The 15536-nt window shown below is 36.9% G+C and overlaps 1 protein-coding gene across 6 annotated transcripts in view; it reads left to right on the forward strand.

Annotated features, from left to right (window-relative positions):
- Window positions 1–15536, forward strand: part of wnd (Mitogen-activated protein kinase kinase kinase 13 wallenda) — a 96776-nt gene that overhangs the window by 40299 nt on the left and 40941 nt on the right. Inside the window, exon 1 of one of the 6 annotated variants that reach the window (XM_073987695.1) lies at window positions 3511–3828. The exons of 1 other annotated variant lie outside the window; for it this stretch is intronic. The gene's annotated coding sequence lies outside the window, so the exon portion shown is untranslated. Of the gene's footprint in view, window positions 1–3510; window positions 4026–4070; window positions 4325–15536 lie in introns of those variants that run through there. 4 more of the 6 variants (XM_073987697.1, XM_073987696.1, XM_073987700.1 and 1 more) reach the window with 4 other exon arrangements.

Below are 15536 nucleotides of genomic sequence, written 5' to 3' on the forward strand. Positions count from 1 at the left end.
CTGGTCACTCCACTGACCAATATAAAAAATAGCTAAAAACCTATTCTCTGACCTAAAAATTCTACACACAAAATTTCATCAAAGTCGGTCCAGCCGTTTCGGAGGAGTTTAATTTCGAACATCATGGCAGTCTCGAAGAATTTTATATATGCTTTGTTCCAGAACCTGCAAGAAGCTACTATTTTTTACTACGATAGCATTTTTCCCTTTATGTTATCGGAAAAAATAGTTAAAATTAGTAGATTCTTGCAGTTCTGGAACAGACCAATATATATAGATTTCTGCAAGTTTTGTTTTCAAAACAATGAAAATAATGTCAAAAACGAAAAATATAAAAGGAATTGCCTGAAAATTGCCGGTACGAGCATTTTTTTCCATATATATAGAATAGAATATGGGCCAAAATTTCCAGTCCATCGGACAAAAATTTACGGAGATATGAGCTTTCGAAGGGAAACATTTATTGTGTTTTGTATGTATCATAGAAACTAAAAACGTCTTTTCCTCGAAGTGGCACTTTATATGTTTTTGTGGGACTATTGTACACATAAATAATTTGCTTAACCGAGAGAGTCTTAAAAAAAAGCTGCTGACGGAGTCAGAAAAAATATCAATTTTGTACGATGTTTTGTTTTTGTTAAAATCGAAATTTTGATATTAACTGTTCAAAATTTTTAAAAATTTATTTTTTTAATTCCTTTTCGATAATGGACAAGATTATTAGATTCGTAATGATCCCACAAACTACAGTGCCGCAAACTGCTTTAGTAAAAACAGTGTTTTATAAGCGGGCATATGAATGTAAGATTTAAAAAAAAAAAAAAATAGAAGGTAACCTAAGGTTTAATAGATTTTTTATAAAAAATGCATGAAAATGGCTTTTCTCATGCTTATAAGTGGCCATAACCCCTTAAAATAGATTTACGTAACGCTACACAACATTTGAATTTTTCATGATTTTTGGTCAAGTTGTGCCCCCCCCGTAATGAAATCCTGCGTACGTCCCTGAAGACCTCATATTATTATTTCATAGAAGCCCTCTTATGAGGTCTCCTGTTGTATAGAAGACCTCTTATAAAGTCTACTATTGAATAGAAGTCCTCTTATGAGGTCTCCTATTGTATAGAAGACCTTTTATGAGGTCTCATATTGTATAGAAGATCTCTTATAAAGTGTCATATTGTACAGAAGACCTCTTATAAAGTCTCCTATTGTATAGAAGACCTCATAAAGTCTCCTATTGAATAGAAGGCCTCTTATGAGGTCTCCTATTGTATAGAAGACCTTTTATGAGGTCTCATATTGTATAGAAGATATCTTATAAAGTGTCATATTGTACAGAAGACCTCTTATAAAGTCTCCTATTGTATAGAAGACCTCATATGAGGTCTCCTATTTTGTAGAAGCCCTCATATAAGGTCACCTATTTCGTAGAAGCCCTCTTATGAGGTCTCCTGTTGTATAGGCGACCTCTTATGATGTCTCCTTTTATATAGAAGACCTCATATGAGGTATCCTATTTCATAGAAGCCCTCATTTGAGGTCTCCTATTTCATAGAAGCCCTCTTATGAGGTCTCCTTTTGAATAGATGACCTCACGTGAGGTCTCTTGTTGTATAGAAGACCTTTTATGAGGTCTCATATTGAACAGAAGACCTCTTATAAAGCCTCCTATTGAATAGAAGGCCTCTTATGAGGTCTCCTATTGTATAGAAGACCTTTTATGAGGTCTCATATTGTATAGAAGACCTCTTATAAAGTCTACTATTGGATAGAAGACTTTTATGAGGTCTCCTGTTGTACATACGACCTATTATGATGTATCCTTTCATATAGAAGACCTCATATGAGGTCTCCTATTTTATAGAAGCCCTCATATGAGGTCCCCTATTTCATAGAAGCCCTCTTATGAGGTCTCCTGTTGTATAGACGACCTATTATGATGTCTTCTTTCATATAGAAGACCTCATATGAGGTATCCTATTTCATAGAAGCCCTCTTATGAGGTCTCCTATTGTATAGAAGACCTTTTATGAGGTCTCATATTGTATAGAAGACCTCTTATAAAGTCTCCTATTGGATAGAAGACCTTTTATGAGGTCTCATATTGTATAGAAGATCTCTTATAAAGTGTCATATTGTATAGAAGACCTCTTATAAAGTCTCCTATTGTATAGAAGAGGTCTCCTGTTGTATAGACGACCTATTATGATGTATCCTTTCATATAGAAGACCTCATATGAGGTCTCCTATTTTATAGAAGCCCTCATATGAGGTTCCTATTTCATAGAAGCCCTCTTATGAGGTCTCCTGTTGTATAGACGACCTATTATGATGTCTTCTTTCATATAGAAGACCTCATATGAGGTATCCTATTTCATAGAAGCCCTCTTATGAGGTCTCCTGTTGTATAGACGACCTATTATGATGTCTCCTTTTATATAGAAGACCTCATATGAGGTATCCTATTTCATAGAAGCCCTCATATGTGGTCTCCTATTTCATAGAAGCCCTCTTATGAGGTCTCCTATTGTATAGAAGACCTTATATGTGGTCTCCTATTTTATTAAAGCTCTCTTATGAGGTATCCTTTTATATAGAAGGCCTTATATGTTGTCTCCTCTTTTATTGAAGCCCTCTTATGAGGTCTCTTATTGTACAGAAGATCTCTATGAGGCCTCCTATTTCATAGAAAACGTCTTATAAGGTTCCTAATTAAGAAAAGACCACCTATGAAGACTTCTATAATGCAGAAAACATTTAATGAGACCTCCGAATTCATTGAAGACATCTTGTGTGGCCTTTTATTCAAAACAAGACCTCTTTTGAGGTTTCCTATTCTATATAAGCTCTCTTATGAGGCATGCTATTCTATGGAAGACCTCTTATGAGGTCTACTTTTACATACAAGAACTCTTATGTGGCTTTCTATTCCAAAGAAGACGTCTTATTAGGTCTCTTATTGTATTGAAAACCTCTTATGAGGTTCCTAGTTAAAGGAAGACCACCTATGAAGTCTTCCAATCTACAGAAGACCCCTTATGAGATCTCATAGTCCATAGAAGACCTCTTATTAGGTCTCATATTCCATAGAAGATCACTTATGAGGCCTCTTACTAAGTCTCCTTATCCGCAGAAGACTTCTCCTTTGGTCTCATTTATGAAATATTATGTCTGCATTACGTGTACCCGAAAGTACCATTTCGGTACCTTTTTTTCCAAAATACCATCTCTGTCATGGATGTCATGATGCGGTGTGGAGCCGAAATTGTATTGAAACTCAGCTAACAATGGGAGGGAGAGGAGAGTAGAGCTATGCAAACAAAAAACCCACAACACCGACACACTGTATCTGGTATCATACAGCTAGACGAGCAACTTTCATGATGTGTGGAGCGGAAGAGAGAGATGAAAGGTGGGGAGAAGATCGTTGGTTGCTTGGCTAGCTTGCCAAGCCAACCAACCTACCGACCAAGCAGACCTCCAAATGAAAAATCTCTGCCAGAGCATAATAGTAGACGTGCAAATTCTCAGCAAAACGGTTATGGTGAACGCTTGCTAAGCGTAAACGCCGCCAAACAGAAAGACAAACGTACCGTACGTACGTTCGTAAGGTTTAAAACAAGCAACAAAAAAAAAAAAGAAGTACGGCTAAATAAAAACAACAACAAATAAATTGGCGACAAAAATAAAACAATACAAACGTGCAATATTATAAAACAACAACAACAACAACGAATTTTATTATCATTTTTTGTTTTTGTTAATAACCATAAAAAGCAAAAATTATTTTTTTTGTGTTACGGGCTTCTTGAGGTATACCAATTTGTGAGTGTGTGTTACGTTTTTTGTTAAAAAATTGAAAAAAATGGCACAAAATATTAAAAAAATAATAATAAAAAGAAAAAAATAAAAGCGCAACAAGCAAAGCATTAAAACGTCATTTAAAAATGTTAAAAAAAAATTGTTTTTGTTTAAAAAATCACAAAAAAATAACAAATTAGAATAAATCAATAAAAATAAAGGTAGAAAAAATATTGATTTTTTTTCTTCGTATTCTGCAATCTTAGACAAAAATAGCACCCGTCAAGCAGCAAAAAAAATCTACAACAACAACAAAGCAAAGTGATAAGAAAACCAGCAACAACAAAGTGAAACCAAAGTTGAAAGCTTTTTGACAAAGGCCCAGTGTGGAAAATTATAATAATAATAAAAAAGTATTTTCAATAAAGTGATCGAAAAAAGCAAAAAAAAAAAATCTGCTCCCCCTTAAACTGCAATGAATTTGTAACACCCACAACCCATTGTGTAAATAAATAGTTTTGTGTCTCTCTCGGTTTCTCTCCGCCGCCGCTTGCCTTGTGATAAAATATTACAATTTGTTTTCTTTCAAATTCCCACAAACAAAACCAACAATTACTCAGCGAAAAAAAAACCAGCAAAAAAATTCCCAACATTGTTTTGTTTAATTCACACGGAAATTACGCCAATGATGCTCCAAAAAAATACACCTAACCACCTCTTAGAGCTGTTCTTTGCTTCCATCGACACCATAACTGAAATACACCCACATTTTGCTGCCACTCTCACCCACAACATTACAAAAGTTTGCTCTCAAAACAACAAAGACATGCATTAACAAATATTCTTTCTATTCACCGAGAGTATCACTGAATATATTGCCTCTCTCTCTCCCTCTTCACATATAAATTATCATTGTCTCCCTGTGTGTGACAATTCTTGTCTCTCTATCTCTCTGTCATCACCTTGTTTACATTTCATCACAAAAATTGCGTGAGAAAAACACAAACATGTACTTTTTCTGGTTCACCCTTCCCTCCCCTGCCCTCATCCTCCTCTCCCAACCAGAAATATTAATTTTGTTACCTTGACGTCATTTTAACATTTAAAACAAAATACCACCAACGAAATTGTTGTTGTTTATTATTATTTTTTTCTAAATCACCTCTTGTTATGTTATTCTTCTGCACTCCTCTCTCTCTACCAATCTCTGAACACTATTACGCCAAACAGCCACTAAATTGTGGCTTTGTTTTATGTTTTCAGTTTTCTGTTGTTAAGTCGTCGTTTTTTAGTGGCATTAACTAAGAAAATACATAAGCCAAAGGCACAGTGGGGTAAAATGCGGAGGTAAAGTTAATGAAAAAAATTTAGATCTATAAGCATAAAGGAACACACCCATTGTAAATACACCCTGAATTGATAGCATAAAGTACACAAAAATGCAACCATGTATATAAAACACAACCATGTATTTAAGTAAATATAAGGAATTATTGGTCTGTTCCTGAACTGCAAGAATCCACTATTTCTTTATTGTTTTTTCCGATAACATAAAGGAAAAACTGTTATCGTAGTAAAAAATAGTAGCTTCTTGCAGGTTCTGGAACCATATGTATAGAGAAAAGAGATTTAATAAAGAGACGCCATTCGTTTGGTGAAACTTGAATCGCGAACAGATCTTATAATGAACTTATAAAAGTTTTGCTAAAGCTTTGAACGTCCCACAAAAGGTATTTTTAATACTAAGAGGCTCGAAAAAAAAGGCTCATAAAAGGTACTGTATAGAATAGTAGACCTCATAGGATTTCTTCTCTTCTTATGAAGCCTGCTTTTCAATAAAAGGCCTATTATAAGGTCTCTTTCTATATGAAAACTTCTCGTAAGGCCTCCTATTGTCTATAAGGGCTCATAATCTCTAAAAGATCTCTTAAGAGGCCTCCTATTATCTACGAGGGTTCATATGAAGCTTTCTAATCTCTAAAAGACCTCCTAACAAGCTTCTGATTGCCCATAAGGGTTAATACGAGGCCTCATAATCTCTAAAATCCATCTTAAGAGACCTCCTATGCTCAGAAGACCCCTCATATGCTCTAGGCGACCTTTTCTAGGGCCTTCTATTTTAGAAAAAAAATCGTATGAGGCCTCCTGTGCTCTAGGCGACCTTTTCTAGGACCTTCTACTTTAGAGAAGACCTCTTATGAGGTCACCTATTTTATAAAGGTACTCCTATAAGGCTCGGTATGATCTAGAAAACCTCCTGCTCTCAGACGACCTCTTAGGAGGCCTCCTATGTTCTAGAAGACCCCTTGTGAGATCTCATATGCTCTAGAAGACCTTTTCTAAGACCGTAACTTTTAGAGAAGAACTCTTATGAGACCTCCTATGCTCTCGAAGACCTTTTCTGAGTTCTTCTATTATAGAAAACACCTCTAATGAGGCCTCCTATGCTCTAGAAGACTCCTTGTGGGGCCTCATATACTGTAGGAGACCTCTTCTAAGACCGTATCTTTTAGAGAAGATATTTTATGAGGCTTCCTATGCTCTAGAACCATTTTTATGAGTTCTTCTATTTTAGAAAAGACCTCGTATGAGGCCTCCTATGCTCTAGAAGACTTTTTCTGAGGTCTTCTATTTTAGAAAAACCACTTATGAGGCCTCCTATGCTCCTATGTTCAAGAAGACCCCTTATGAGGCCTCACATGCTCTAGAAAACCCTTTCCTCATCCGTCTCTTTTAGAGAGGACCTCTTATGAGGCCTCCTATGCTTTAGAAGACTTTTTCTGAGGTCTTCTAGTTTAGAAAAGACCAATTATGAGGCCTCCTGTACTCTAAAAGACCTTTTCTGAGGCCTTCAATTTTAGAGTAGACCTATATGGAGGCCTCCTATGCTCTAGAAGACCCCTTTTGAGGCCTCATATGCTGTAGGATACGTCTTTTAAGGCCATATCTTTTAGAGAAGACCTTTTATGAGACCTACTATGCTATAGAACATTTCTGAGTTCTTCTATTCCAGAAAAGACCTCTTATGAGGCTTCCTATGCTCTAGAAAACCTTTTCTAAGGCCTTCTATTTTAGAGAAGACCTCTTATGAAGCCACATATTTTATAGAAGTCCACCTAGGAGGCACCGTATGATCTAGAAAACCTCCTGCGCTCAGAACACCTCTTACGAGGCCTTCTATGCTCTAGAAGACCGCTTGTGAGGCCACATATGTTCTAGAAGACCTTTTCTAAGGTTATTCTATTTTATGTATTTTAGAGAATACCTCTTACGAGGCCTCATAAGATTTCTTCTCCTCTTATGGAGACTCTTTCTATAAAAGACCTACTATAAGTCCTCCTTCTATATGAAAACCTCTCGTAAGGCCTCCTATTGTCTATAAGGGTTCATATGAGCCCCCAAATCTCTAAAAGACCTCTTAAGAGGCCTCCTATTATCTACCATGATTCATATGAAGCCTTCTAATCTCTAAAAAAACCTCCTAACAAGCTTCCGATTGCCTATAAGGGTTCATATTAGGCTTCCTAATCTCTCTAAGACCTCTTAAGAGGCCTCTTATTGTCTACAAGACAACATATGATGTCTATTAATCTCTAAAAAAACTCTTTAGAGGCCTCCTATTCTCCATACGAGCTTATATGAGGCCTCCTAATCTCTAAAAATCCTCTTTAGAGACCGATTGTCTATAAAGGGGCCTCCAAATCTCTAAAAGTCATCTTAAGAGGTCTCCTAATGTCTATAAGGGCTCATATGAGGCCTCCTATTCTCTAAGAGACCTATTATGAGACTTCGCATTACCTAAAATCCCTCTTATGAGGTGTTTCATTATATTAGGAGGTTTTACTACGCATCCTATTCTCCAGAAATTCTTTTATAAGACCTCACATTCTTTCACGAGACCTACTATTATATATAAGACCTATTATGATGCCTCTTTGCTCTAGAAGACCGCTTAGAAGCCCCCTTATTCTATAAAAGGCTTCTTAGGGGTCCCTTTTCCGCAGAAGATCTCGGAGGACCTTTTCTTAGGCCTTCTGTTTTAGGGAAGACCTTTATGAGGCCACTTATGCTATAGAAGACTACTTATGAAGCCTCCTATGAGACAACGAATGGTCTAGAAGACCTCCTATGCTCTAGAAAACCATTTCTGTGCCCTGCTATTATAGAGAAGACCTCCTACGCTCAGAAGACTCCTTGTGAGACCTCATTTTCTCTAGAAGACCTTTTCTATGTCCTCTTGCGCTGCCCCCCCGTGCTCTAGAAGACTTCTTATGAGGCCTCCTATGCCCTAGAAACTTCCAAAGAGCCATCTTATGCTCTAGAAGACCTCTCATTCTTTACAAGACATCTTATGAGGCTTTCTATTACATATACGACCTCTTATGTGGCCCAGAGGTTTTCTATAAAATATCAAACTTCCTATGCGGTCTTCTATAGAATAGGACACCAGCTATGCGGTCTTTTTAAGTATAAGAGACCACCTATCTGTTCTAATCTAGAATATTAATGGAATAGAAGACCTCCTATGAGTTCTCCAATAGAATATAAGACGTCATATGAGGTCTTCTAAAGAATACGAGATATTTTATGAGTTCTTCTATAGAATAGGAAATATCCTATGACGACTTCTAAAATATAAGAGACCTGCTATCAGTTCTGAGGTCTTCTATGGAATGGTTATATCCTATGAGGTCTTTTAAAGAAAAGGAGACCTCCTATAATGTATTCTATGGAATAAGAGACCTCTTATGAGGCCTTACACGAAACAAGATGCCTCCTATGATGTCTTCTATGGAATAAGAGACCTCTCATGACGCCTTCTTCAGAACAGAAGAACTCCCCTGAGGTCTTTCAAAGAATAGGAGACCTCTTATGATATCGCCTAAGTTTCAGGAGACATCCTATCAGACTTCTATAAAATATGAAACTTCCTAGGGTCCCTTTAAGTTATATGAAACCTCCTCTGATGTCTTCCACAGAATAGGAGACCTCCTATGAGATCTTCTAAAGAATAAACGACTTCCTATGTGCCCTACGAAAGAATAGGAGACCTTCTAAGAGGTTTTCTAAAGAATATGAGGCCTCATATGGGATCTTTTATGAAATATGAGACCTCCTATGAGGTCTTCTATGAAATAGGATGTCTTCTATAGAATAGGAGACGTTCAATGCTCGTCCCATTAAGTTGGCAGTGTAGGTTCGGATGTATATTCCCGATTAACACATATCTGGCTCTGAACGGGAGATCACATGAGGGTCTCCTGTCAACCCTCGCATGGACCTAGAAATAGGGACCCATGGTATATTTACGTCACAGCACATTTTACGAGCGGAGATAGCGACTTTGAGTTGGGACCACGAAACCTAAAATGAACGAAGCAAATCAAGAAACAAGGTGAACAAATATAGAGGTTGAAGAAACCCCACTGGGAAGATGTTCGGGTCTACGAGTCGAAAACGCGGGAGTCGTAAATTCCCCTTTAGAAAGGAATTCGGTGATTGTGATGGCGACACCGGCTAATAATTCATTCGAAGAAGAGCCTAAAAACAAAAGTCCTGGAAGTGAAAATCTAAGGAGGCTCGGAAAGAAAATAGCGCAGCTGGATGAATTTGTCAAAAATAACATCCACAAAGATATCCAATCCATGATGAGAGAGATACAGGCAATATATTTAAAAGTAGCCGATGATCTGAATAAGGAAGCCGAAATACGTCAAATGGCCCAGGTAGGCAATAATCAGACCCAAACTGAAGCGTGGATTAAGCCTACCAGGAATCTCAACGACACCTGCATTGAAAAGAGACCCTAAGACTCAAAGCCCGAAGGAGAATAGGACAAAAAAGAAAAAAGTCGTACCTAAATAAGAGAACTCCTATGTCGTCCATAAGACCTTCTAAAGCATATGAGACCTCTGTTGAAGTCTTCTATAGATTAGGGGACCTCCAATGAGCTCTTCTATGAAGTAAGATGCCTCCTATGAGATCTTTTATACAATGGGATACCTTATAAATGCTCTTCTAGAGAATAGGAGGTCTTGTAAGTGAAAGCAGACTTCATTAGAGGTCCTGTATAAAATAAGTAGCCTTATAAAAGGCCTTCAATACAAAGGAGACTTCATAAGAGGTCTTCTATACAGTGGGAGGTCTCATTAGGGGACTTTGATCAAATAGGAGATCTCAGAATAAATCTTCTGTAGAATAGAAGGTTTCATAAGAGGCCTTTTTGAAAACATGAGACTTTAAAAGAGGTCTACTAGAGCATTGGAGGCCTGAAAAGAAATATTCTAAATATTCTATTCAAAAAAATTTCTCCCAAATGTATTTTAGGGCATACGAAGCCCCCATACGAGGTATTCTTGAAAAGGGGAAGCCTCATACCAGGTCTTCTACATAATAGGAGGTCTTCTATACAAGATAAGGTCTTATTTGAGGTCTTCCAAACAATAGGAGGCCAAATAAGAGGTCTTCTATATAGTAGGAGGTCTCATAGAAGGCCTTATATCTCAAAAGAGGCCACATTAGAGGTCTTCTAGAGAGTAACAGGTCTCATAGGAGGCTTTCAAGAAAATCAGAGGCATCGTAAAATGTCTTCTAGAGAATATGATGGCTTCTATGCTCTAGAAAACCCCTTGTAAGCCCTCATATGCTCTAGAAAACCTTTTCTAAGGCCTTCTATTTTAGAGAAGACCTCTTATGAGGCTTCATTAGATTTCTTCTCCTCTTATGGAGCCTCCTTTTCTATAACGGACCTATTATAAGGCCTCTTTCTATGTGAAAGCCTCCCATTGTCTATAAGGATTCATATGAGGCCTCCTAATCTCTAACAGACCTCAAAAATGTATTTTAGGGCATACGAAGCCCCCATACGAGGTATTCTTGAAAAGGGGAAGCCTCATACCAGGTCTTCTACATAATAGGAGGTCTTATATACAATATAAGGTCTTATTTGAGGTCTTCCAAAGAATAACAGGCCAAATAAGAGGTCTTCTATATAGTAGGAGGTCTCATAGAAGGCCTTATATTTCAAAAGAGGGCTCATTAGAGGTCTTCTAGAGAGCAACAGGTCTCATAGGAGGCTTTCAAGAAAATCAGAGGCCTCGTAAAATGTCTTCTAGAGAATAGGATGGCTCATAACAAATTTTCTAGAGAAAGCGAGGCCTTATACGAGGTCTTCTCCACCTATAAGGCCTCATATTCTCTAGAAAATCTACTATGAGCCGTCTATTCTTTATAAAATTTATTATGAGCCATCCTATTCTCTGGAAGACTTTTTATACTGCCGGCCACATATTCTCTTGAGGACCTCTTATAATACCTCCTATTATATAGAAGATCTCTTATTAGGCCTCCTATCATATGGAAGACGTCGTCTTCTCTAAAACACCTCACGCGTGGTCTCCCATTCTATAGAAGAACTCATGCAAGATCCCTTATTCCACAGCAGACTTCATGGAAGGTGTTCTGCTCCATTCTATAGAAGGAAATAGGAGACATCATATAAGGTCGTCTATAGAATAGGAGGGCTCGTAAAAGGTCTTCTAGAAAATAGAAGACCTCATCAAAGGTTTTCAAGAGCATAGTAAGCCTCATAAGTGGTCTTCTGTATACTAAGTGGCCTTTTTGGATTAGGAGGCCTTTTGCGTTATGCAGTTTTTCTTATCTTTAAATATATACCCTAATCACACAGTGACCGCATGCTTTGTTGATTTCAAAAACAGTTCTACAAAACTGTACATGCTCCCGGCCTTAAAAGACCCTAATCGTTTAATAATTAAAAATTTACAAAAATCAAAAGGAACACCTTTATAATTATTCGGAGCAAAGTTGCAGATAGTTTCTATGTAACGCGTTTGAATGGACTTTGCTGATGATGAGCGAATGCTTTAAATTTTATTCTACTTAGCTGTTCCCTGTGAGAAGCGAGAAACTCGTCTAGACATAGTTGTATTTAGGAGACCCCCATAAGTGATAATTAAAAAAATAACAAACCTCATAAAATGTTTTCTCCGGAATATTAGACCTCTCGCAAGTGGTCTTCTGTGGAATAATGGTCCTCATTCTCCTCATTCCAAAGATCAAAACGGGTTTTTATTTTTTCCCAAACATATTTCCATGTGGCGTCTCGAAAGAATTAACTGTTATATCAGTATTATTGTTAAAAAAATAAACCACTAAACCCCGTGATTTATTAAAAATAAATTTCAATAGAATTTTTTTTTGTCGTAAGGCCATAAAGCTTCCACCAAACAACCGCAAACGACAGCAACTCTTCAAAAGAATGCCACCGCAACAGCAGCAGACGCAGCTAATGTGGAAGGCGCGCGCAGATGCTTTTAGCTGCCAACCAAACCAAACATTTGTTGTTGTTTTTTTAATACTAGTTTTTTTATATATAAACAACCTACGCAAATTGTGCTTTTTATGAGTTAAGAGATTTGTGAGTGAGGTGGAGAGGAATGGATGGTTACCATCACAAATGATTAAAGATATTTACTTAAAAAAGAAACAACAAAAGTATGTCAATAGGCAATGGATGCTTGAAAAATTACAAAATTATAGATTCCTAAGTGGATAAATTGAATGTAAATACAATTAACTGTCATTAATGGGTTTTAAGGCGCTCGGATTTGCGAAAATTGTCATATTATGGTATAATGGAAAAACTATTTTCAAATATTAAAAAAGAAAATTTTAACTACCGATATTCCAGAATAATTTTTAATCAATTTTTGCATGTATAACAGTTTGTATAACAGTTATGAAAACTGTTATACAAACTGTTGTACTCATAGAATTGCCTAAAACATACATCAAACACAAAATTATAGATCACTAAGTGGATGAATTGAATGTAACTACGAATAACTGTTATTAGTGGGTTTTAAGACGCTCCGATTAGCGAAAATTCTCATACATTGGTATAAAAACAAACTATTTTCAAATATTAAAGCGAAAATTTTATCTACAGATATTCTAGAATCATTTTAAATTAATTTTTGTAAATATAACAGTTTGTATAACAGTTATGAAAACTGTTATACAAACTGTTATACTCATAGAAATGCCTAAAACACACATCAAAAACATTGCTGATTATGATGTTTAATATATACCGCATTTTAGCTTATATAACACTTTCGAAAACTGTTATACTAACTGATATACTTTGAAAGAGTCCACGAAACATGTCTATAAGACATAACGTATTAAATTGCATTCAATTTACTTTGTATAACAGTTTTATAAACTGTTATACTAACTGTTATACACCTTAAATTTCATAGAAAAATAATTTAGAACAACTCTGATTATATTTGTCTAATTATTTAACGTTATCATATAATAAAAAACATTATTTTTACCATTAACTACGCGCCATTTCCTATTAAGGCAACTACAAAAACAAACCAACAACCTTCAATGACTTAATATGCAACCAACTCTTCTCTTTGAAACAACACCCCCTCCACACTTTTTCAACCTTCACTCAAATCTTTCTTTAATTGTTTGTACAAACAACCAACTTTCCTTCCTTCATTCACCAAAAAAAAAGAAACAACAAAACCAGGTGACAGAAGTGCTGGCGTACGACGTCATTCGGTAATGATTGAAAAACAATTGCACGCTTGCGTGCTCTCTTCATGTTACTACCCGTGATCGTGATTGGTGTCTTAACATCTGTCTGTCTGTGTGAGTGTGCGTGCCTCAATTGTGGTCGTGAACAAGAAATTATTGTTTGAATACCAAAGTACATGGTAAATTATTTTGACCAATTTGTTGGCCACCAAACTACGTGAAGTGGGCAAAAAGCAAAACAACAACAACAATAGCAAAATCATAGTCGAATTTTAGTACCTAAAAACAGTTGAGGGCAAGAAAATAGCAACTAAGCTAACCATATATCAGACTTTAAATGTTAATCTGGTATTATATAGAAGACTTCTTATGAGATCTTTTATGGTCTAGAAGGACTTTTATAAGTAATCCTACCCTATAGAAGGGTACTTCTGAGTCCTCCTATTCCATGGAAAGCCTCTTATGAGTCCTCCTATTGTATAGAAGGCTTCTCATGAGATATCCTACTCTATAGAAAGCCCGTAACGAGGTCACCTATTCTGTAGGGTTTTTTGAGTCCTCCTATCCTATAGAAAGGCTTTTACGAGGTCTCCTATACTTTAGAAGAGCTCTTATGAGGCCTCCTATTTTCTAGAAGGGCTCTCATATTCTCTATAAGGCCTGTTATGAAGTCTCCTATTTTGTATAAGGCCTCTTATGATTCCTCCTAATTTTTAGAAGAGCTCTATGAGGCCTCCTTTTCTCTAAAATACCTCTTATGATGCCTCCTATTGTCTCAAAGACCTTTTATGAGATCTCCTATGCTCTAGAAGACCTTTTATGAGTCCTCCTATTCTTTAGAAAATCTCTTAAATCCTTTTTGAGGCCTATTGTGCTTTAGAAAACCTCTTATGAGGCTTCATATTCTCTGGAAAACCTCTGAGCTCTCCCATGCTGCAGAAGACTTCTTATGAGTTCTCCTCTGCTCTAGAAAGCCTCGCATGATGCCTCTTATGAGGTCTCCCATGCTATTTTTTATGGTCTCCTATGCTCTAGAAGGCCTCTTATGAGTACTCATTTTCTCTACAGGACCTCTCTTGAGATCTCATATACTCCAGAAGACATTTTATGAGGCCTCCTATTCGTTAGAAAATCTTTTATGAGACGTCAGATTCTCTAGAAAACCACTTACGTAGCCTCCTACGTTCTGGAAACCCTCTTACAAGGCCCCTTATGCTCTAGAAGACCTGTTATGAGGCCTCTTATGCTGTACAAGACCACTTATGACGCCTCCTATTCTTTAGAAAATCTCTAATAAGATTTCATACACTGTAGAAGATCTTATTATAAGGCTCCTTAAGCTCGGGAAGACCTCGAACTCATGCTCTATTTATTCCTACGCTATAGAAGACCACTTAGGAGCGCTAATACGCTCAAGAAGACCACTTATGAGGCTCCTGATGAACTAGGACACTTCATATAAGGGTCTCCTATGCAGTAGAAGACCACGTATGAAGTTTCCTACGCTCTAGAATACCCCTTATGAAGCCTCCTATACTGTTGAACACCACTTATGAGGCCTCTTACGCTATAGAAGACCTCTTATTAAGGCTTTTATTCTCTAGAAAACCTCTTATGAAGACTCCTATTCTCTGGAAGACCTGTTATGAGGCCCCCTATTCTATAGAAGGCCTCTAATGAGGCCCCTTTCTCAATAGAAGATCTCTTGTGAGGCCTCCTATTCTATAGAAAGCCTCTTATTAGGCCTTACATTCTTCAGAAGACCTTTTATGCGGCCTCCTATTCTCAAGAAAACCTTTTAGGAGGCTTTCCATTCTCTAGAAAACCTCTTATGAGGCCTCCTATTCTCTGGAAGACCTCTTATGCTTTAGAAGGCTTTTTATAAGAACTGCTATGCTCTGAAAGACATCTTATAAGGCCTTGCATTACGTAGATGAGGCCACCTATTTTTTAGAAAACCTCTTATGACGTCTTTTTTTCAAAAGACAACTTATGAGGTCTCTTATGTCCTAGAAGACCTCTTCAGAGTCTCGCTTTATTCTAAAAGACCCCTTAAGAGACCTCCTGTTTTATAGTAGACCTCTTAGGAGGCCTCCTATTTTTCAGAAGACCACTTATGGCGCCTTTTATGCTCTAGAAGACCTCTTTAGAGGCTC

The sequence above is a fragment of the Musca autumnalis genome, unplaced genomic scaffold (genome assembly GCF_047663935.1).
Source record: "Musca autumnalis isolate F117 unplaced genomic scaffold, ASM4766393v1 scaffold_4, whole genome shotgun sequence".
NCBI classification, from domain to species: Eukaryota; Metazoa; Arthropoda; class Insecta; order Diptera; family Muscidae; genus Musca; species Musca autumnalis.